The 21,597-nt window shown below is 44.0% G+C and overlaps 1 protein-coding gene and 1 long non-coding RNA gene across 2 annotated transcripts in view; one reads left to right on the top strand and one right to left on the bottom strand.

Annotated features, from left to right (window-relative positions):
* The window catches only part of LOC114685786 (zinc finger protein 667-like), a 185,079-nt gene that overhangs the window by 86,466 nt on the left and 77,016 nt on the right, over positions 1–21,597 (top strand).
* LOC114685788 lies at positions 2,947–3,916 on the bottom strand. The gene is made up of 3 exons (XR_003733496.1): positions 3,840–3,916; positions 3,168–3,259; positions 2,947–3,088 (listed from the first exon to the last, which is right to left on the bottom strand). It is a non-coding gene; the product is annotated as an uncharacterized LOC114685788 (long non-coding RNA).

Raw genomic sequence — 21,597 nt, forward strand, 5'->3', positions numbered from 1 at the left:
ATCCCATACCAAAGGCTCAGGGGACATTATGGAAACTAGAAGATAGGAAGGAGTGCTGTGACATGCTGTGCTGTGGAACAATCTTTTTATACAATGTGAATATGTATCACTCTCATTGGTTAATAAAGAGCTGACATGTCGATAGCTAGGCAGGATTTGGGGGCAGAGGAATGCTGGAAGAAGGGAGGAGTCGAGTCTCAGGAGTTATGAGATGTGGAGAGAAGCAAGATGAATGTGCCATGCCAAAAGAAGTACCAACATGTGGGAGAGCATAGACAAGAAATATAGGTTAATTTAAAATGTTAGCTAGTAACAAGCCTGAGCTATCAGCCGATCATTTATAATTAATAATGAGTCTCTGTGTGGTTATCTGGGAAGTGGCAAGTGGGACAGAAGAGTCCGGCTACAACTCTGCCTTCTGGATATGACAGGCTGTTACACTCATTAGCTACTGAGCTGTGGTCACTTGCACAAGATCAAATCAACAAGGGCAGGCAGCAGCCAGCACTAACCGATTCAGTGTGTTATTCACAGAAAAAGAAAATGATATGAAGAGGGGCTAGGGGTTGGGGAGGGAGGAGTCATGGTGCCTATGATCAACATACATTGTTCACACACACAAAATTGGCAAAGAGTAAGTAAAAGATACTCTCTTTCAAAATAGTGAAAGGAAGCAAGACGCTGACTATTTGTACAGGAACCCTTACATTCTCACAATCTTCCACGGGCTTTTTACAAGGCCAACGCCTAGAGTTCAACTTCGTGATTCTGGATGCTCTGTCTTGCACTCATCTTTTTTTCTTTCTTCAGATTTTCAAATACTTTTCATATATGCTTTACTAAACAAACCAATCATCATCTTTCTATTTTTTTAATCTGTATGTTCTTAAAAATTTTTGAAAATGATGCTATTTGGTGGATATGAAAGACCACATTTTGTATACAGCAATGCAGTTTACATTGAATGGCACCACAATAGAATGGTTTTATAGGGTTTTTTGGTGTCAATTTGGTTTTGGTTTTCAAGCAGGGTTTCTCTGTGTAGCTTTTCACCTTTCCTGGGACTCACTTGGTAGCCCAGGCTGGCCTGGAACTCACAGAGTTTCGCCTGGCTCTGCTTTAATCTGCTGGGATTAAAGGCATGCGCCACCACCCGACTAGAAATCACTTTTCTAAGTGGGCCGATGTAACAAATATGTTGTCCAGTCATGTCTGAGTCCTACTACATGCATATCTATTCTCCCTAGCATTTGTGACTGCCTTGTCACCATCAAGGAGACTAGAATTTGGTGACTCCCAGAGGAGAGAAAAGCAGTCAGATGTCTTCTTATAACTGGCAATAATTGGTTTTGACTTTCCCTTTCTGAAACAAAATCTTGCCGATGCCTTGGCTCATCCCAAACTTCTGGGCTCAAGATGCTGCTGGGATGACGTATGGCAGTATCCTGAGTACTGAGACAACAGAGCCTGTCATCACCCCTGCTCCCTCCCTCCTCCCTTTTATTCTTCACATTCTCTCTCTCTCTCTCCTCTCCCCCTCATGTGTGTGTGTGTGTGTGTGTGTGTGTGTGTGTGTGTGTGTGTGCAAGCGCTCACATGCCGGGTTTATGTGTGGAGATCCAAACTCTGGTCCCCCACTGACCTACCCGAAAGTTGAGATTTTAAAGGGTATGGTTGCAAAAGGAGTAGGCAACTTTCCCGAAACAAAGAGGATGATGGTGAAGGGCGGATGTCGGCGATACCGAGGAACCCCATCTCAGACGGCTTCCCGTTGCTTTAGGGTGGGGTCTTTCCTCAGGACACCTTGGAAAGTTTTGAGCAGAGAGCTGACACAGCAAGCGCTGACATGCAGAGCACCCTCTGGCACCCAGAAGAGAAAGGAGTAGAAGCAGAGGTCACAGGAGCTCGAGGCATGAGGCCCAGAGGAAGAGATGAGGATGAAGGCCTGGTTGGCGGTGTACACCTTTAATCCAGCATTCAGGAGGCAGAGACAAGCAGATCTCCATGAGCTCAAGGCCGTCTACACAGCGAGCCCCTGTCAGCAAGGCTACGTAGGGAGACCCTATCTCAAAATCAAAGGAAATAGACAAAAGACGTCCCAGATCCACGTCAGGGAATCTGGATCCCCGCGTGCTTTCTTGACTTTCTGTCAACAGGTTGTGATTCTTAGAGATCAAGAGATGTTTTTAAATTTAAAGTTATTTCTAAAAAAACCCATATTACATTGATTGTGTGGGTGTATACAAGCACACACGTTAATGTCACAAGACAACTTTCAGGAGTCATTTTTCTCTTTCCTCCATGTGGCTCCCTGGGATTAAACACAGGCTGTCCAGCTGGGCAGTAAGTACCTTTCCTCACTGAACCTTTTCACCAGCTCAATTAAAAATTGTGTGTGTGTGGGGGGGGGGTGTATGTGCCCATGAGTATATAGTTCCTGTGCCCTGCCCGACCAGCATGCTGGGCAGCCTCCTTTACTGCGTTGAGACAGGGTTTCTCACTAAATTAGAAGTTCACCTTTTTGTCCAGGCTGCTGGGCCAGAGAGCTCTGTCTGGAAATGCTGAGGTCTACAGGAACACACTGACTGGCCTTCTTACCCTGGTACTGAGGATTCACACTCAGGTCCTCACACTGACAGAGCAAGTGCCTTACCACTGAGCCCCTGACTCTATCCCCTACGTGGGGCTTAGCCATAATATATTTCTCCTATGTTTCTCAAAGAAATCAGGTAGAAAGTTTGCTGCATTTGAATGTAAGAATCCTTCTGAAGCAGGGCTTGATAGCATACACCTTCCATCCCAGCACTCAGGAGAGAGGCACACAGATCTCAGTAGTTCAAGGCAGCCTGGTCTACATAGTGAGTTCTAAGGCAATCAGGACTATGTAGATGAACCTTGTCAAAAAACAAAGTCCTTCTGAGACAAGTGGAACAACAAAGGGATGTATCATTTCTTCCACGAACAAAGAGCAGCTTCGATGAAAGGAAGGAGGAGGAAGAGCCCTGATCAGTTTGCAGCTTTCCCTGTAGCCCATCACTCACCAGAGTATGAGGAAACAGCACCCAGGACAGGTCTCTTAAACTGAAAACTTTTCAGAGAAAATAAACATCATTAAGTATTGAAAAGGCAGGACTATTTCAGGGAGCAGAGAGAAAAATGTGACTCACCTGACACTTGGCTTTCAGTTTAGTCCCTGGAGGGGCAACTTCCTGTTTGCGGTTAATCTCCTGGAGGAAGTTGGTATCTCTGGAAAGCAGAGCTGGGAAAAGGAAGGACTAGACACCAAGTCTACACAAGGCTACACCCTACACGAGCAAGGTCAGACCATTTTGAAAAGGTGAGATGAGATCCCGTTATTACCCTGTGCCCGAGTAGGGAGAGGCTAGGATAAGGAGTTTGGTTGTCTCTTTTTTAAAAGTTTATGTGTTGTGTGTGTGTGTGTGTGTGTGTGTGTGTGTGTGTGTGTGTGCCTGCATGTATATACGTGCACCACGTGCGTGTCTTGTGCCCATGGAGTTCAGAAGAGGGGATTATATCCCTTGCAACTGGACTTGGATGGTTGTGAGCCACCACGAGCCATCTCTCCAGTGCCCCCTGGGAGTTTCATCTCTTGAAGCATGGGCATGGAGACAAGTCTAAACTAAGGTGACCCCGGAGACGTCCACGTCCCCCGCTGCACTTCTGCTGGACTGCCCGGCTCCAAGTTGAGCTTTCAGGGATGATTGCCGTCTAACATCACACTCAGAGCCCAGAGACACCATCTCCAGCAACAAGGCCTCGAGAACTTCGGCCCTTACCCTCCCTTCACACCCCGAACAGATTCATCTCTGGCCACTCACCTTTGTGCGCAGGCCCCGAGGTCACCGCTCTGTGCCCGCCCTGGGAGGCCAGGCCATTCTTGGAGCGCGGCCTTCCCGGCGGACGCCACGAGCGGCTGTAGTTCCCACGGCAGGACCTCCCCCAGCCCTGGGCTTTGTGCAGAGGGTGCCGCGCCCCAGGAGGGCCCGGGGCTCCCGCGGCCCCCACTCGACACCTCCCGCATGTCACACGAGGGGCACACGCTCTCCGGGCAGGCCGCAGACTCCCTCCGAGGCCGAGACTCACGGACACACCCCCGGCCACACCCGCACCCTCCAGGCCACGCCCGCCACGCCCTGGCCGGCCACGCCCTCTCCCTGCCTAACCCGGCCCTGAAGGTTCCCGACCCTCAGGCAGTTCAGCCGGAACGCGCCGGAAGTGGACTTCGCTTGCGCCCAATGCCGCTGGGAAATGTAGTTCCCAGACGGAGAACTCGTCGCGCCAAGCCAAGCTCAGTCTGTCCTGCCCAGGATGCTGAGAAGACCACGACTGTGAACCACTCACTGTTCCCTGCCCGAAACACGGATCGCGCGAAACATTCCCAGAGGTCTCTGGGATTGAGGTGGCAGTCGGAGCGTACGTGCGCGGTGGCAGGGCGACCGGCGCGTTGTTTGAGTTGATTTGACTGAGGGGAGTTAGGAGATGTCGTGAATTGGGCTGGGCTAATGCAGGCCTTGACAAATCCACAGTGGTTTGGGTTGAGGTGCTTGTCAGTTTGGGATTTAGTTGCTGTGGTCATCTCCTTCCATTCTCCCCAGCCCCCTCAATTTTAATACATGGTGTTCAAAAGGCCCTCTACATGCACAGCCAGGTCCTAGGTCCTAGGTCTGCAGTCTTTTCCTAGATTTTCTTCTGGGATGAACCTTTAAAATGTTTATTCTTTGTCAGTTTCATATATCCAACTCTTCTCCTCTCCCACCCACCCCCATCAGACACCCCAATACTTCCACATTCATGTTTGTTTGTTTGTTTTTAAATATAGCCAACTGAATCCAGTTAGTGCTCCCTGCATGCACATGGGTGGATGATCATCCACTTGAGCATGGCAGTCTGGTTGGGGGGCAGGCACGTCCCCAGAGAAAAATGACTCCCTCTCCCAGCTGCCTTCATTTGCCAATAGCTCCTCAGCTAGGGTGGAGGGGTAAGCCCTTCTGTCCATGCTGGAATATTGATTGGCCCGATCTTGTGCAGGTAATCACAGTTCTTGTGAGCTCATGAGCACAAGAGTCATGACGTGTCCAGAAGCATTCCGCAGCACTCATCGCTATTCTCAGCCTCTTACATTCTGCTCCCTCTTGTATGATGTTCCCGAGAAGGTCGCATTTAGGGCTGTGGGCTGTGTTTTTGTCATTCAATCATCTAAGAGAGTGCTGCCTAGTGTCATAGCTCCAGTGACCTCTTCTCACTATTTGCTTATTGCACCCACCACCAGCCCCATTTCCTGCCTCTAGATTGGTCTCCTTTTCCAAAGGACTCGTGATCTCAATAACTGAATTAAAATGACCTCCTGACTAGAGCAATCCAAGGAAGCCTTGAGACACATGCGCAGAATAAACAAGGTTGACACAATTCAGTGTCACAGAAAAGGCTGTTCCAGAGTCAGACGGACCAACAGCTGAATAACTGATAGAACACTGACTGCTTCTTGTCTCTTCAGCGTCTGTTGTCATCCTTCCATGCTAGCAGAGTACACACTAATTTTGAATCCATCAATAAGGAACTATAGTATAATGGTTCTGTTTCCAGGCACAGGACTGACAGCACAAAGTAAGGATATCATGTTCTTGCTTATCAGGTAGCAAACCGAATGTACAACACTAATATAAAGGGATTTACAAAACCTCCAAAATATTTGAGGATTAGCACTACCCCAACTATTGAATCAAATCAAAAAGCACATTTTGAGGAAAATATAAAAAATATTTTGAAAGAAAAAAAAAAAAAAGAATCAATGGGCTGGAGAGATGGCTCAGTGTTTAAGAATGCATACTGTTTTTGCAAAAGACCTGAGTTCAGTTGGGAGCTTACAATCACATGTAACTCCAGCTCCAGGGGATCCAATCCCTCTTCTGGCCTCCAAGGACATCTGCACACATGTGCACATACCCACACAGAGACACACATACTTAAAAGTAAACCTTTCTGAATAACAGGACTAGATGATACATGTAAAAGTATCATGCAGTCTCCTCTAACTTGAATAAAATAGCCAAGTATATTTTTTTTTGAATTCTGAAAATCAAATTTTAGAACTAAATGAAAATGGAAGTACATGTCCAGACTTGTGATTGGCAACTAAAGAGATTTTTTTTTTCAGAAAAAAAACAAGAGTATTCATGAAGAGATCAGAAAAAAAAAAAAAAACGGAAGCTCAAAACTAAGTTTCCATCTTAAAAATATAAACTGGTTAAAGAATAGCAAAGTAAACCAAGAGGAAGCAAGGGGCAGACAGACATATACACACACACAAAGACACACAGAGAGAGAGACAGAGGGAGAGGAGAGAAAATCAATGAAATTCCAAACAGAGTATTAAGAAAAATCAATGAAACAAAAAGCTTTGAAAAAAATAAATAAAACCAATGCATAGATAGATAGATAGATAGATAGATAGATAGATAGATAGACAGATCCAAACTGCCCAAGAAACAAAAAGGGAAAGGACAGATGTAGGGGCACATGTCTTTAATAACACTCAGAAGGCAGAAGCAAGCAGATCTCTATGAGTTCAAGACCAGCCTGGTCTATGTAGCAAATTCCAGGCCAGTCAGGACTACATAATGAGTCTCAGTCTAATTTTTTTAAAAAGGAAACAGGGACATTAATAAAATGAAGACATCAATACTTTTCTCAGGGGCATTTTTTTGTTTTGTTTAGTTTTTTGTTTTGAGATGTTTTTGTTATGGAGTCTGGCAAAGTGTTCACTGTTTTAGTTTGTTCATTTTTGGTTTTGTCCTAGGGTGGAATTCCAGGGCCTGACATAAGCTAGGCAAATGTGCTACCACTGAGCTACATCATCAGTCCCATTAAGAGATAAATGATCAAACACTGTAGGCAATGTCATTCCCATTGATAGGTAGACAAAACAAACCTATATCTTAAAAGAACTCACAAATCACCAAACTTGCTTAAGAAATAGATCATTGGAATAGCCATGTGAGTTGGGAAATTACAAAGTAGTGTCCCTCATGAACACAGATGTGATAATCCTTCACTTACATTACCTAATCGAACCAAGTAATGTATTTGAGATAGAGTAAGAGAATATTCTTCATTTGTTTTTGCTTTTGTTTTGTTTTTTTGAGACAGGGTTTCTCTGGGTAGCCCTGACTATCCTCGAACTCAGAAATCTACCTGCCTCTGCCTCCTAAGTGTAGAGTTTAAAGGTGTGTGTCACCACTGCCTGACAAACAGAATACTCATTATCCAAAATGTTTCAGACCAATAGTGTTAGACTAATTTTTCTGATTTGGGAATATGTGCATACCATAATGAAATATTTTAGGAATAAATCCAAAGTCTAAATATAAAGTCCACTTATGCTTCAAAAACACCTCATATAACCTGGAGGTAATTTTATACTAATTTTAACAAAAACAATCTTGCAGCATTGTCACCTGAGAGACTGGTTTTTATTTTATGTGCACGAGTGTTTTGCTTTCATGTATTTCATGTGCATTGGGTACATACAGTGCCCATGGAGGCAAGAAAAGAGCATCAGACCCCCTGTTACTGGAGTTAGACACTTGTGAGCTGCTAAGTGGGTGATGGGAATCAAATCCAAGTCCTCTGCAAAAGCAGCAAGTGCTCTTGACCTCTGAGCCATCTCCCTAACCCCAGTAATTTAACGAATTCCCCCCAAGTGCCTGCCTTGAGGAGATTTTTATCAGGGTCTAGAACAGCTGCTACAAGTGGCTAAGGATACTAATCTGAGGGATATCAAATTATTCTAAGCACACTGAGTTCTTTAGTTCATTCACTTTATTTTTCCAGGTCAATTTTATCTACACAGTTTCAACCCTGTCCTCACACAGCTCCTCTCTGTGCCCGGTTTTCCTGTCCTCATAGTTTTAGTAAGCTCTTATGCTTTTGACCTGATCTGTGTCCTCTGTCCCTTCGTCCTCCATCTCTCCTTCCTAGCTCCTTACTCCTGGCTCTCAGAAAACTCTACCAAGATCTGCTTTACCCTCTACAGAACTCCTGTCTTCCTCTTCTCTCTCTGGCCACATGGTTCTGTGTCCTCTATTCCTGCCTTACCCTTCACTCTTTCTCTCCTCTCTCTGGCCACAGAGTTTCCTGTCTGCCTGTGGAATTCTGCTCCAGTTCTTACTGCACCTGGTTATGCAAAAAACCCTGTTGTCCTCAATCTCTCTGCCACAGCCCTAGCCTGAGGGAAGGGGATGGTCTGAGCTTCATTTGCACAAGAAACAAAGCTATGCATCTAAAGAGCCTGCTTGTCTCCTAGGTTCAGTGGGGAAGTAAGTTACCTAGATGTCCAACAGGTCTGGGAAGCTTAGCTGTTTGCCAAATGGTCTATAGTATTTGGGCACACAAGAATTTCATAGCAGAAAACAGCTGAAATATTAAAAAACTGGATAACACCAAATATTCCATAATAAATGGCTTGCCTTTTGACAGACCTTTGGCCGGTCAAAGTATAGCTTTAATACACAGCTGAATCTCTACTATATTCTTGCGGCTGGCAAGAGTAATTTGATAACTATTTTTTAGTTTTCCTATTTTTTTTATAACTTGTTACATGACTACTTGTGATGTCATATAAGCACCGAGAAAGCTTCAGACTTTGGAGCATTTTAGATTCCAAATATTAATTAATAATTAATTAAATATTCATATTAAGGATGCTCAATTTGGATACTTCAAGACCACCTGGGGTTCATTCAGCAATGCAACACTAGTTCAACATTCAAAAATCAACGTATGTAACTTAACATGGTTAACAAGCTAGATAAAAATTAGTCTTAGACTTAGAGCAGTGGTTCTCAACCTTCCTAATGCTGTGACCCTTCACTACAGTTCTTCATGTTGTGGTGACCCCCAGCCATAAAATTATTTCTGTTGCTACTTCATACCTGTAATTTTGCTAGTTATGAATCATAATGTAACAATATCTGATATGCAACCCCTGTGAAAGGGTCACTCAACCCCAAAGGGGTTGCAACCTGCAGGTTGAGAACTGCTGACTTACAACCACAGAATTATTACCATGATCCAAGAGCCAGGGCCTCTACAGGAGCTAAACTCCCAGGGGCTGCCCTGATAGAAGCTGGAGCCTAAGGAATTCAGAGTTTGGGAAGGGAGTTGGAAGAGAGGTACCACTCTCTAGCAGCAGCAGCACCCGAAGCAGAAAGAGTCAGAAAAAAAAAAATACCCTGGATTCCTTCAACTCTCAGTCCTCAATCTTTGTTGTCATCTCCCAGTGAATTTCGGAAACCAATTGGCAAAAGCCTCTAGGAAAAACAATTGTAGACGTAAACTGAAATATATTATGCAGGATGGGGTGGGGAGAATGGACTTAATGATTAAAAAAAAGGAAAGGCGCCAGCCTGGTCTACAAAGCGAGCTCCAGGACAGGCACCAAAACTACACAGGGAAACCCTGTCTCAAAAAAAAAAAAAAAAGGAAAGACAGGCATACGGTCCAACAGAACTTACCATGAGATGGGGTTGGCAAACATCCCCCATAGTCCTCCGGGACAACTTTAGCGGAACAGGGCTCCCTGTTTTCCTTTCTACAGTATGTACTCATCTTCTTGTCTGTTATTTTTTTTTAAGATATACTTATTTATGATGTATACAGTATTCTGTCTGCATATATACCCTGCAGCCTGCAGGCCAGAAGAGGGTGCCAGCTCTCATTACAGATGATTGTGAGCCACCATGTGGTTGCTGGGATTGAACTCAGGACCTCTGGAAGAGCAGTCAGTGCTCTTAACCACTGAACCATCTCTCCAGCCCTTTTGTTGTTGTTTTTATACAAGGTCTCACTGTGTGACCCTGGCTGCCCTAGAACTCTGAAGACCAGGCTGATCTCAGAGATCCACCCGCCTCTACCTCCGGGCTGCTGGAAATAGATAAATGTGCCACCAAACCCAGCCACAACCCCACTTTTAAAATTTATTTTAGTTATTTATTTGTATGTATATTCATATGTGTACGTCTTTGGGTGTGATTGCCCAGGTGTGCACGTGTGAAGGACGTAAGTTGACATTGGGAGTCTATCACCTTCCACCTTATATTTTGAGATAGGATTTCATAATAAACCTGGAGCTCACTGTTTTAGCAAGATTGATCTGCCAGAGGCTTAATAATAAACATTAAAAATGTTTCTTTTTTTCCCCTTGACTAGATATACACTTGCATATGTTTTCCCAAACAAACTCTAATCTTTTGTTCCAATCTTATTCAAAGTTCTAGGCACTTCCCAAACAGACTCTACATAACAGACCATATTTAATTTCTTTGTACATAAGGAAAGATAACCTTAGAATCTTTAAAACGTTTCTACATTATTAAACTTTAAACATACTACATATGCTAATTGTCATCCACCTGAAGACACTTCCAGTTTCTAAATTGTTATCAAATGATCACCAAAGCCGTATTCCAAATTCCAGAGTTGATAGTTTAGAAATAGTATTTCTGGTCTAACACATTTTCTAAGCACCCCCATGAGTCAGTGTAGTGAAGTCCTATAATTTTATGTTCTTTTGTATATATTTAATTAAAGTTTTACCTTTCCCATGCTAGAAGCCTAGGTCAGTCACCCTTGACACCTTCTACCACAAACGGCTCAAGATGGTGCCAAGAGTAAGAACTTGAAGCATTTCTCCTGTCAAACTGGGCTCCCTGCCCCAACAACTTCTTTAAATGGACTGCTGCCGATGGCCTGGGCACATATGCCACAAGGATCACTGTTCACACATGACATGACCTCCCAGAACGCATGTCTGCTTGTTTCAACTCAACAAAGGAAATCTGGACCCTTGGGCCCAATAAAGGCATGGGCTCACGAATGTCCCTTTATGTCCCTTTACTTCTGTGTGTGGCCTCTGTGTCCTGTGCTGATGTGTTTCCTAATCATTGGAGGGATGTTCTCCATCCAAACTTAATGTACTCAATCATGTTGCTAAGCATGTCATATGCATTAAACAGACATTTTACAATGAGTTTTAGAAGAATTACATAAATAACATTTATATTTTTAAAAGATTCTGTGACTGTAAAATTAATAATAAACTTGAAGGAAACAATGCCAATTACAGACTTTTGGAAAAGTTCAAGTGAAACAATGGTGTTTTGGAGCACACTAACAGAAACAAAAATAAATGGAAATACTCAGCAGGTATATACACAAGACTTGGTGACACAGAGGAGTGCCTGAGATGACTCTGCATCGAGAACTCTCCAGTGATGGACATTTTAAAAACACTGCCTGAAGCTGGGCAGTAGTGGCACATGCCTTTAATCCCAGCACTCAGGAGGCAGAGGCAGGCGGATCTCTGTGAATCCGAGGCCAGCCTGGTCTACAGAGCGAGTTCCAGGACAGGCTCCAAAACTACCCAGAGAAATCCTGTCTTGAAAAACCAAACAAACAAACAAAAAAGAACACTGCCTGAAGACTTCTGCATATTTCGTGCATTCCTAAGAGCTCTCTTACCTGTGTGAATTCTTCCACATAGAATAAACAATCTGGTTGAAAGTTAAATTCTCTGATGAATGGTAAAGATTTGTCAGTGGCTAAAGGATTTGCCAGAGGGGATATAGTTTTAAGGTTTCTTTCCAATATGACATCTTTGGTGACAATTAAGGGATGACTTTGTTCTGAATGCCTTTCCACATTTATCACATACATAGGGCCTCTGACCTGTGTGAAGTCTCTGATGCTGAGCACGGGATGAGCCATCACCAAATGCCTTTCCACATTCGGTACATTTGTAAGGTTTCTCTCCAGTATGAACTCTCTTATGTCTTACAAGGTAGGCAGTATGTGTGAAGGTTTTCCCACATTCATTACACTCATAAGGTTTCTCTCCTGTATGGATCTTCTGATGTCTGGCAAGATAGGTACTTCTTTTGAAAAACTTACCGCACTGCTTACATTCAAAAGGCCTTTCTCCTGTGTGATTTCTCTGATGCGTGGTTAGCTGTGAACTTTCTCTAAAAGCTTTCCCACATTCCTTACATTCATATGGTTTTTCTCCGGTATGAATTCTTGAATGGACAACAAGATGTATACTCTGCCGAAAAGCTTTCCCACACTCCTTACACTTATAAGGTTTCTCTCCAGAATGTACTCTTTGATGGCCAGTGAGTGACATGCTATGGCTGAAGGCTTTCCCACAAATATCACATTTGTAAGGCTTCTCCCCTGTGTGAATTCTGTGGTGTACAGTCAGGGATGACCCACTGCGAAACGCTTTGCCACACACGTGACATTTGTAAGGTTTCTCTCCAGTGTGAATTCTCCTGTGCAAAGTAAGTCCTATGTGAACGCTGAAGACTTTCCCACAATCAGTGCAGTCAAATGGCTTCTCTCCGGTGTGATAATGCCTGAAGTGACGAGTGAGGGACATGTTATACCTGAAGGCTTGACCGCACTCAGCACACTGAAAGGGTCGTTTGTCGTTGTGACACCTCTGATGCTGAGCAAAGGTAGAGCTATCCCTGAAGGCCTTCCCACACTCCTTACACTGGTAGGGTTTCTCCCCGGTGTGAATCCTCTGATGCTGAGCCAGGTGTGCAGGCTGCCTGAAGGATTTTGCACAGTCCTTACACGTATACGGCTTTTCTCCAGTATGAATTCTTTGATGTACAATGAGGTATGAATTCTGGCTGAAGGCTTTCTTACACTCTTTACACTCAAAGAGCTTCTCATGGGTGTGTGTTGTATGATGCTGAGCAAGGTGGTGACTCTGCTTGAAGGCTTTCCCACACACTGTGCATTTATATGGCTTCTCACCTGTATGAATTCTTTGATGAACAGTAACAGATGAGCTATGAGTAAAGGTTTTCTCACATTCATTACATTTAAAAATGGTCTTTCCCTGCCCAGATTTTCTTGTATTTTCGTACCTTGGGATTTTTGGAGAAGGGTTTCTTCTTTGACTTGTGACTATAAATATTCTCTTCTACATTGTCCAGATGGACAGATTTTGAAGATTTGGAGTATTTGTAGCCTATTTCTTTAGTGTGAGTTTCTTTATGAGTGACGGTTTCTTTCATGTTAAATAATATTTCTTGATTTGTCATTTGTCTATTAAAAAGGTCTTTACATTCCCACTTTTTTCCAGAAGTGGGACACTCATAACCAAAACTTGTAATTTTCTCCACTGACACATTATCAAACACAAATTGCTTCAGAGATAATTCTTGTGTCTTGTGTATAGGTTCATCATCTGAAAAATGTAAATAATAATAATAATAATAATAATAATAATAATGTATTCTCTACCATGTGCTATTAACAAAAGAAAACTTGCTGTGGGGAGACTCATCTGTATGCTGTGAATATGTTTTATTCCCATTGGTTAATAAAGAAGCTGCTTTGGCCTATAGCAAGGCAGGATAGAGCCAGGCAGGAAATCCAAGCAGAGATACAGGGAGAAGAAGGGTGGAGTCAGTGAGAGACGCCAGCCAGGTAGCCACTGGAGGAGCAAGACATACCAGAGCACAGGTAAAGCCACGGGACACATGGCAAAACATAGATTCATAGAAACGGTTCATTTAAGGTGTAAGAGTGGTTAGTAACAAGCCTGAGCAATCGGTCAAACAGTTCGTAATCAATATTAAGCCTCTGAGTGATTATTTTAAAAGTGGCTGTGGGACCAGGCAGGACAAAAAAAGCTTGTGTTTACAAAAACCTCTAAAGTGGAGTAATTCAAAACTATTTAATAAATTCCATACATCACATACAAGTATCTCAACTGGAAAATGTGCAGGTTGTCTCTAAGAATAAGAGCTTTGTAATAATCTTGACTGTCAACTCTACTAGATGAAAAATTGCATGGGAGACTAGTAAACCATGCTTCTGGGTATATATGTGAGGTTGTTTCCAAAGCTGATTAACTAGGGAGGTAATGCCTTTCCTGAAGGTGAGTGTCCCTAGCCAATGCACTGGAAGATTGGAATAGAGGAAAACTCGGGAGGAAACTCAGGAGCATGGGCAGGCTTCTATTTGCTTTCTCGCTGCTGTGAATAACTAGCTTTCCTTCACCACAACTTCCTCCTTGCTTCTGCACTGCCGCCAGTCCCAAAGCCATGGGGGCAGCTGATCACAGATGTGAACCTCTGAAACCACGGGCCAAAACCAAACCCTTCCTCTCTTACGCTGATTACCGCAGGTATTTTGTCAGAGTAACAGAAATGAATATGGCAGCAGGGAAGAGATAAAAAAGAAAGACAGCCTGGGAAAATGAGTGGGAAAGCTAAGTATAAGGTGAGGTTCTAGGAGAAGCAGTCTGCAATGGTAATGGCACTTGGGGGCAGACTACAAATTAAACTCACTTCTGTAATGCCTCCCATCTTTAAAAATGTTTATTTATTTATTCAATATGTATGGAGGTTTCGTCGGCATGCTTGGCTATGCACCATGTGCATGCCTGCTGCCTGCAGAGGTCAGAAGAGGGTGGCAGATCCCCTGGAACTGGAGTTATAGGCAGTCGTGAGCTGCTGTGTAAGTGCTGGGAATGGAACTCAGGTCTTAACCACTGAGCCATCGTTCCAGCCCCACGTCTCCTACTTTTAATTAGTATATGCAGTTGATTTTGTTTAACTACCAATATATTTAATTGCTACTGCTTCTTGGAACTCTCTAGAGATGCTCAACAACCACACACTTTGTGACTGCCCCCTAGGATTTAAAGGCAACCGTATGGTTATAATTTCATAATCAGAAAACAGTGTTCCCAAGGTCCACCCTTTACATGTTTGTTTCGGTGTACAAACTTGTTATACCTCATACAACTCAGGCTTCATAGTAAGAAATTTCTTCATTCATTTTTTTACTTTCAACCTCTTAGGAGAAGTGTCACCTTAGGCCAGTTAATATTGGGTTTTGTTGTTATCGGTGATAGTTAGGAAAAGGTATCTCAGTGAGGGACTCTCCCAATAAGATTGGCTTGTGAGCGGTGATAGTTAGGAAAAGGTATCTCAGTGAGGGACTCTCCCAATAAGATTGGCTTGTGAGCGGTGATAGTTAGGAAAAGGTATCTCAGTGAGGGACTCTCCCAATAAGATTGGCTTGTGAGCGGTGATAGTTAGGAAAAGGTATCTCAGTGAGGGACTCTCCCAATAAGATTGGCTTGTGAGCGGTGATAGTTAGGAAAAGGTATCTCAGTGAGGGACTCTCCCAGGAAGATTGGCTTGTGAGCACGTCTGGGGGGGATTACCTTGCTTGTCTGAATTGATGTGGGAAGATCTGGCCTGAATATAGGTAGCACCATTCTCAGCTTTGGGGCCCTGGACTGTGTATGAGTAGAGAAAGCTAGCTGAGTAACAGGCATTCATGCTTTCACTCTCTCTGCTCTGTGACCAGCTGTTTCAAGATCATGCTGCTATGAATTCCCTGCAATGATGGCCAACAGTGTGGACTTAGAAGCTAAAACAGGCACTCTTCCCCTCAGACCTGCTTTTGTCGGGCAGCTTCATCACAGTGACAGAAATGGAACTAGGACCTTCTCCTTTGTACAAAACAACTTACCACGGAGACAAGAGGGAAGTAGGAGAGTGAAGCAGAAGGGGATCCATGCTAAGCGGGGAAACTTCAATTCACACCCAGGACCATTAGGCTTGGGAAGACTTTCTGGGCAGCCTCAGTGAGGAGTTAAGGGCCTCTGAAGATGGCTGAGCCATTCCCTAAAAATATCTCCATCTGCTTCTCCAGGTCTCACCTTGTAATGTGCTTCTCGTCACCTCACCCTTCACCTCCCAAGGCTCCTTCCCATGCTCCAGTAATGAGATTAGATGTGGCTTGGAAATGCAAGCTCCTGCATTAAGAAAAAAAAAAAGAAGTCACAAAAATAGCCATGCTTTGGGTTGTTTTGGCACATAACTCAGTTCCTTATGTGATGGAACTACAAAATAAATAGATCAACCACATTTGAAGGACAGACTACATCAAACTCTGGAATAGTTGAGTGGCAGCTGTCAACAGTCAACCCTACAGAAATTAAACATTTCTTATGGGGTGGGGGAAGGACAAAAACCTTAACTCAGTATTTTTTTTAAGGACCATCACAGTAATCAATGAGATACTTTTTAAATGGCCTGCTAGGGGATGGGCTAAAGAGATGGCTCACTGCTCAAGAGCACACTGCTCTTGAAGAGAAACTATGCTCTGTAGCTGAAGTTTTTTTGGTTCTGTCTGGTTCCCGCAGCCCCATGGTCCCGCAGCCATGTCTAGCTTTCTAATTTGCTGCAAGTCGCAATATATTATGAAGATTCAGCTGTGTATAATAAAGCTATACCTAGAAAGGTCAAGGAATCTTTTCTAGAGGGAAGCCATTTATCAGAGAATATTTGGTGTTATTCAGCTTTTAATATTGAATTGTTTCTTGCTATGAATTTCTTGTGCTCATAATTTCCCCCAAGAACAGTGTACGTGGACATATACACTCAAAGTACTTGGATAAGGTCAGGTAAATAAGGCTTTCTGCCTTCACACTCTCTGCTCCCTTTTTTAGCATTTGAATGGGATATCTGTCTTTTGCAAATATCTCCTTAAGCTACATCCAAAGATAGGTCCAGCTCCAGACAAAAGCATCCAAGGACAAGCAACTAACAGAATAGCTGGCCACACCACCCACTAGGCACCTGAAGCCCCTGAACAAAGGTAAAACATCTTTTCGGAGACAGCCTGGCTCCTAGGTGCATAGCTTTGTTTCTTGTGTAAATCAAGCTCAGATCTCCTGCTCCTCTTACAGCTCTAGAGCAACTTCTTAGAATGAAAGGTTTTTAGCATAGAAAAGATTGGAGCAGAATTCTTGGGGTGGGCAGAGTCCTGTGGCTGGAAAGAGAACAAGGCCGAGTTTCTGTAGATGGTAAGACAGACTGGCTCGGGCTGAGGAGTAGGAGCAAGGAAAAGTTTTGCAGACTGTAGGTGGATTTGTATCGGGTCAGGGGAGGAGAAGAGGAAGGAAAGATGGAGGATGAAGGACAAAGATGAGATCGAGAGCATAAGAGCTTAGTTATTACTAGGGCTGTGAGAGGATGGAAAACGAAGGGACAGAGAGGAACTGAGTGTCAGAACAGAACTGAAGCTGTGTAGACAGAAGTTTCTTGTAGAAAAATAAAGTAATGGACTAAGAAACTGGTGTATATACATTCCTTTCCCTCAGATACACCATGCCAGACGTAGCGTAGCCTTCCCCAGGACTCTGGGAAGGATTTTCTCAGGGCAGGCCCCTGGGAAAATTCCAATAGTAACTGCCTAAAGATATAACCACGACTACCCGAAAACATGTCAGATTCACAGACTGCACCTGCAATTCTCACCTAACCCTGACAATAAGCATAGCTGATATGGATTCACAACACGCCCCCACTGTTGGGCATGGTCGCGCATGCCTGGCGGACCTAGGCACTTCCACCTAGCCATTTCCGGGTCAAAACGTCTCGTGTGACCGGGACCCTGTGGCTTTGCGTGGTTGCGTAAAGCACACAGCGCAACCATGTGATCTACGCGCATGTGTGGAGTAGCCACATGGGCCTGTGTGCGCAGGCGTGGCCCAGCCTCTATAAGCCAGCGCCCTATTCCCAGCTCCATCTCTTTTATTCACGTATCTTTCCGCAGGCCTGAGCACATCTGTCCCTCTCCCTTATCTTAATAAAACTCTTGTTAGTGGATTCTGTCGTGTTTCGGGACATTTCCTCCCAGGGTAAGAGCGCCACAAAATAACCAACAATAGCTTCAGTAGTAAAAGTGTGGAAGATGCTTAAGTGCAGAGTTCTGGGTTGTCCGCAGGGAGCATGCTTACCCACTGAGACCAAGTTCTGGTAGTTCTCCAGCACCACAGTCCTGTACAAACTCCTCTGAGCAGGATTCAGCTGCTCCCATTCCTCCTGGGAGAAGTCTACCGCAACATCTTTGAATGTCACTGAATCCTAAGACAACACAAATACATTTACCAAGTTTTGTTACATTTTTATTATTTTGTTTGTGGTAGAGGTAGAGTTCACCCTGCCAGTCAGTTACTAAATGAAAGAAGACACAAAAGACTCCATCTTGTATCATTCCACTTATATGAAACATCTGGGAAATTCGATATGTAGATAGAAAACAAATTAGTAGTTGGCTGGGAGTGGGCCAGGGATTAACTGTAAGTGAGCTGTTTAGGAGGTGAAGATGCTTGTGTCCAGGAGTTCAAGGCCAGCTTGGGCAACAAAATGGACTACCTCTTCTCACCTCAAAACAAAAAGAAAAAAGAAAATAATAAAATGACTCATGATGGGTGAGAAGATAATAAATAAAAAAAACCCAACACTCCTTTTCTCCTACACCCTCAAAACTTCCCTGATCTCTGATGATCAAAATATGTGGGGATCTGTCTATCTGCAACGAGCCAGCTCTGCTGTGGGCAGTGTTAGGATTCTGTACATGCGCAGCTTGGGGTCTTATCTGGCACCTTATGTCTTACCGCCATGTGCTCACGGAATCTCCACCTTAAAAAGCCACACACGGACCCCCACGCTCTCTCTCTGTGCCTCTCTTCCTGTGTTTCCTCTCTGTTCCTGCTCTGTTCCCCCAGCCAGGCCTGCCCCCACCCCACACACACACACACTTTCCCTCCATTAAAGCTCTAAAAACCAATATTGGGTTCTGCTGTGGCCATGACTCTTCCACCGACCAAGCAGCGCCATTTCATTTTTTCATAGCAGGTGACAATTCTCTAATGTAATGCAGTCCTGACATACATTCCCTGGACAGTGTCGGATGCCACAGATTGAGGGTTGGATGTCACAAGACTTCCTCAAATTCAGACGCCAATTACAAATTCCATGTTATTATTTTGGGGACAGAGAGGGACAGAAATTCATGTAGAGGAAAACATGAGAGGGGCTTTGTAGGTCCATCTAATATGGAACCCAATTCAGTAGTACTGAGATATCTGTTTCCTGTAAAAGAAAACAAGTCTTTTGACAAGAGCCCAAACTGGTTAAAAATGTACATTCAAGGCATGGTGGCACACACCTATAAACCTACTACTTAGGAACATGAGGCAGGAGGATTGCTATGAGTTTGAAGCCAACCTGGGCTCCACAGTTATATTCTGTCTCCCATCTCAGACTTAATCATGTCCAACCCTCCTTAACTTTCAAGAACCAGTGACACCAGGCACATTCAAGGTGCCTTCCATGAACTAGTAAGTCTATGTCATAAAGCAATGTACGTAAAGTAGGGAGACAAAATGTTTGAATGGGCTCTATGCTTCATCATATCTATTATTCACTTACTAGGCAGTTAAAGTTAAGGATGATGTCCTGTGGGAGAAGGGGTGACCAAGCCCTGGGACAGACCATTAATCAGAATTTCCAAAGTAATGTTACTTAGTGCCAATCATCAAGACCCCTTCTCATGGAGAACAGACATAAACTAACCTGTAACGTGGCTTTCATTAGTTCCACGGTCATTTCTTGCCTTCTGCTGGTTTCTCCTTTGGAGAACAGCTGTGTCCTGGGAAGCCCAGCCTAGAGGAAGAGGGGGTAGGGAAAGGTCTTCATGGCTCTCCAAGCATCACCAGTGTAAGATGCTCCTCCCCATTCTTTCCTCGCAGCTTTAACCGGTCCAAGTCTGCACAGTTGGCTGAGAGCAGGTAGGATGGATGCTTGACCTTCACTGTCCACTTGACTCGATCTAAAATCAGCTACGACACCAAACCGGGAATCAGATCTGAGTCTTGCTCAGCCGTTATCAAAGACGCTTCCTCCTGTAGGAGATGGGAACTAACACAAAGACCCACTACTGGACAATGTGCAGAGAGTGTGAGACCTTGGAACACTCGGACCTAAAAGGGATGTCTTCCTCAAACCCATCCTCTCGGGGGTCAGGGAACTATGTGGAAGAGGAGGTGGAAGATGGTAAGAGCCAGTGGGGGAATGGAGGACATAAAGGAAATAGTGTCTTCTAGACACAACAGCACTGGTGCTCATATCAATTCACAGAGACTGATGGGGTCCCAGCGCTGAGAGGGCACGTGGACATGAATCCTCATCCCTAACCCAGAGGCTGTCTCCAATTGTCAACCGCTCGCAAAGGAAAAATTAGGTTTTCTCCCACTACACTCAAGGGCAAGCTTCATGCCCAAGAGGAGATGGTCAACACAAAATGAACTCAATGGTATTTTTGGAAGTTTTTCTTTCTCTTAATGCTTTGTTGTCTTGGCATTGTTTTTTAACCTTATTGGTCTGTTGCTTATTTATTATTAGGGTTTCTTATTTTGTGGGTTTTTTTTTTTTTTGTGTGTGTGTGTATATGTGTTTCTCATACTTTTTCTTGGTTGGTTTTGTTTTATTCTGGTTTATTTGTTTTATTATTTGCCTGTTTTCTAAGAGAGAGAAAAATGAGGCATTGAGTTGGATGGGTGGGGAGGATCTGAGAAGAGATGATGGAAGAAAACCCATGACCAGAATACAGTGTATGAAAAAGTTATCTTCAATAAGTAAATAGTAAGATCACCTAGGAGACATAATGCTGGGCATGTCTGAGGCTGTTTCCTGTGAGGTTTAACTGAAGAAGCAGATTCACCCGGTAGGTGGCACCATCTCATGGGCTGAGACCTTGGGTTAATTAAAAAAGGGGACACAGAGAAAGTCAGCTCTTGGTTCCTGGTTCTTTGCTTCTAGCCTTCAAAGTCAATGGGACCAGTCTCCTCACGCTTTGCCACCAACACTTCTGGGTCATTAGGGACTGTATTCAAGGCATGAGTCTTTTATTTTGCCAGGGATTTTTGTCAGAGCAATGAGAAAAGTACCTGAGGTAATGGTCACCAATGGAGTATAGCAATACATACATTTCCCATGCACTGGAAGTCTCCTAAATTTTTATCCCCAAGCCTCTTTCCCATTATCTGGTCTGACTGTAGATAAACACTCCCACAAAAGAGTTATTTCTCCATTTTATAGGCAAGAGTGGAACTGTTCCCTTTGGAGGGTTCTGATCCATGATTTGGCACAGTCCGTTTGAAGCCACCAGAGACAAGGGTTCCTGTCTTCCTCTACCCCAACCCCAGGGCCTTCACTTTCTTCTCACTGTGGAACAGTGGAACATAGGAATCAGTTCTGCCACTGTGTCGCCCCCTACTCCCAAGCTCACTCATTTCTCCTCCTTTCTGACCGAGATTAGAGGGCTCCTCTTTCTCCTGACAGCTCAGCCCAGCTAGTATAGCTTCTGGAATGCTAGGACCTAGGACTCTTACCCCAGCAACACACAACATACAGTTCCAAACAGCCAAACCTATAAAGGATCTGATGATGCTGGGGGCTGGAGAGATGGCTCAGCAGTTAAGAGCATCTACTCCTCTTGAGGACCCAGTTCAATTCCCAGCACCCACATGACAGGTCACAACTATCTGTAAATCCAATTCCAGGGGATCCGACGCCCCATTCTGGCCTCCACAGATGCTTGGCCTCTAGGAATACATGTGGTATACAGATATACATTCAGGCAAAACACTCATACACATAAAATAAAAATAAATAAATCTTTAAAGAGAGACAGAGA

This window comes from Peromyscus leucopus, chromosome 1, assembly GCF_004664715.2.
Source record: "Peromyscus leucopus breed LL Stock chromosome 1, UCI_PerLeu_2.1, whole genome shotgun sequence".
Taxonomy (NCBI): domain Eukaryota; kingdom Metazoa; phylum Chordata; class Mammalia; order Rodentia; family Cricetidae; genus Peromyscus; species Peromyscus leucopus.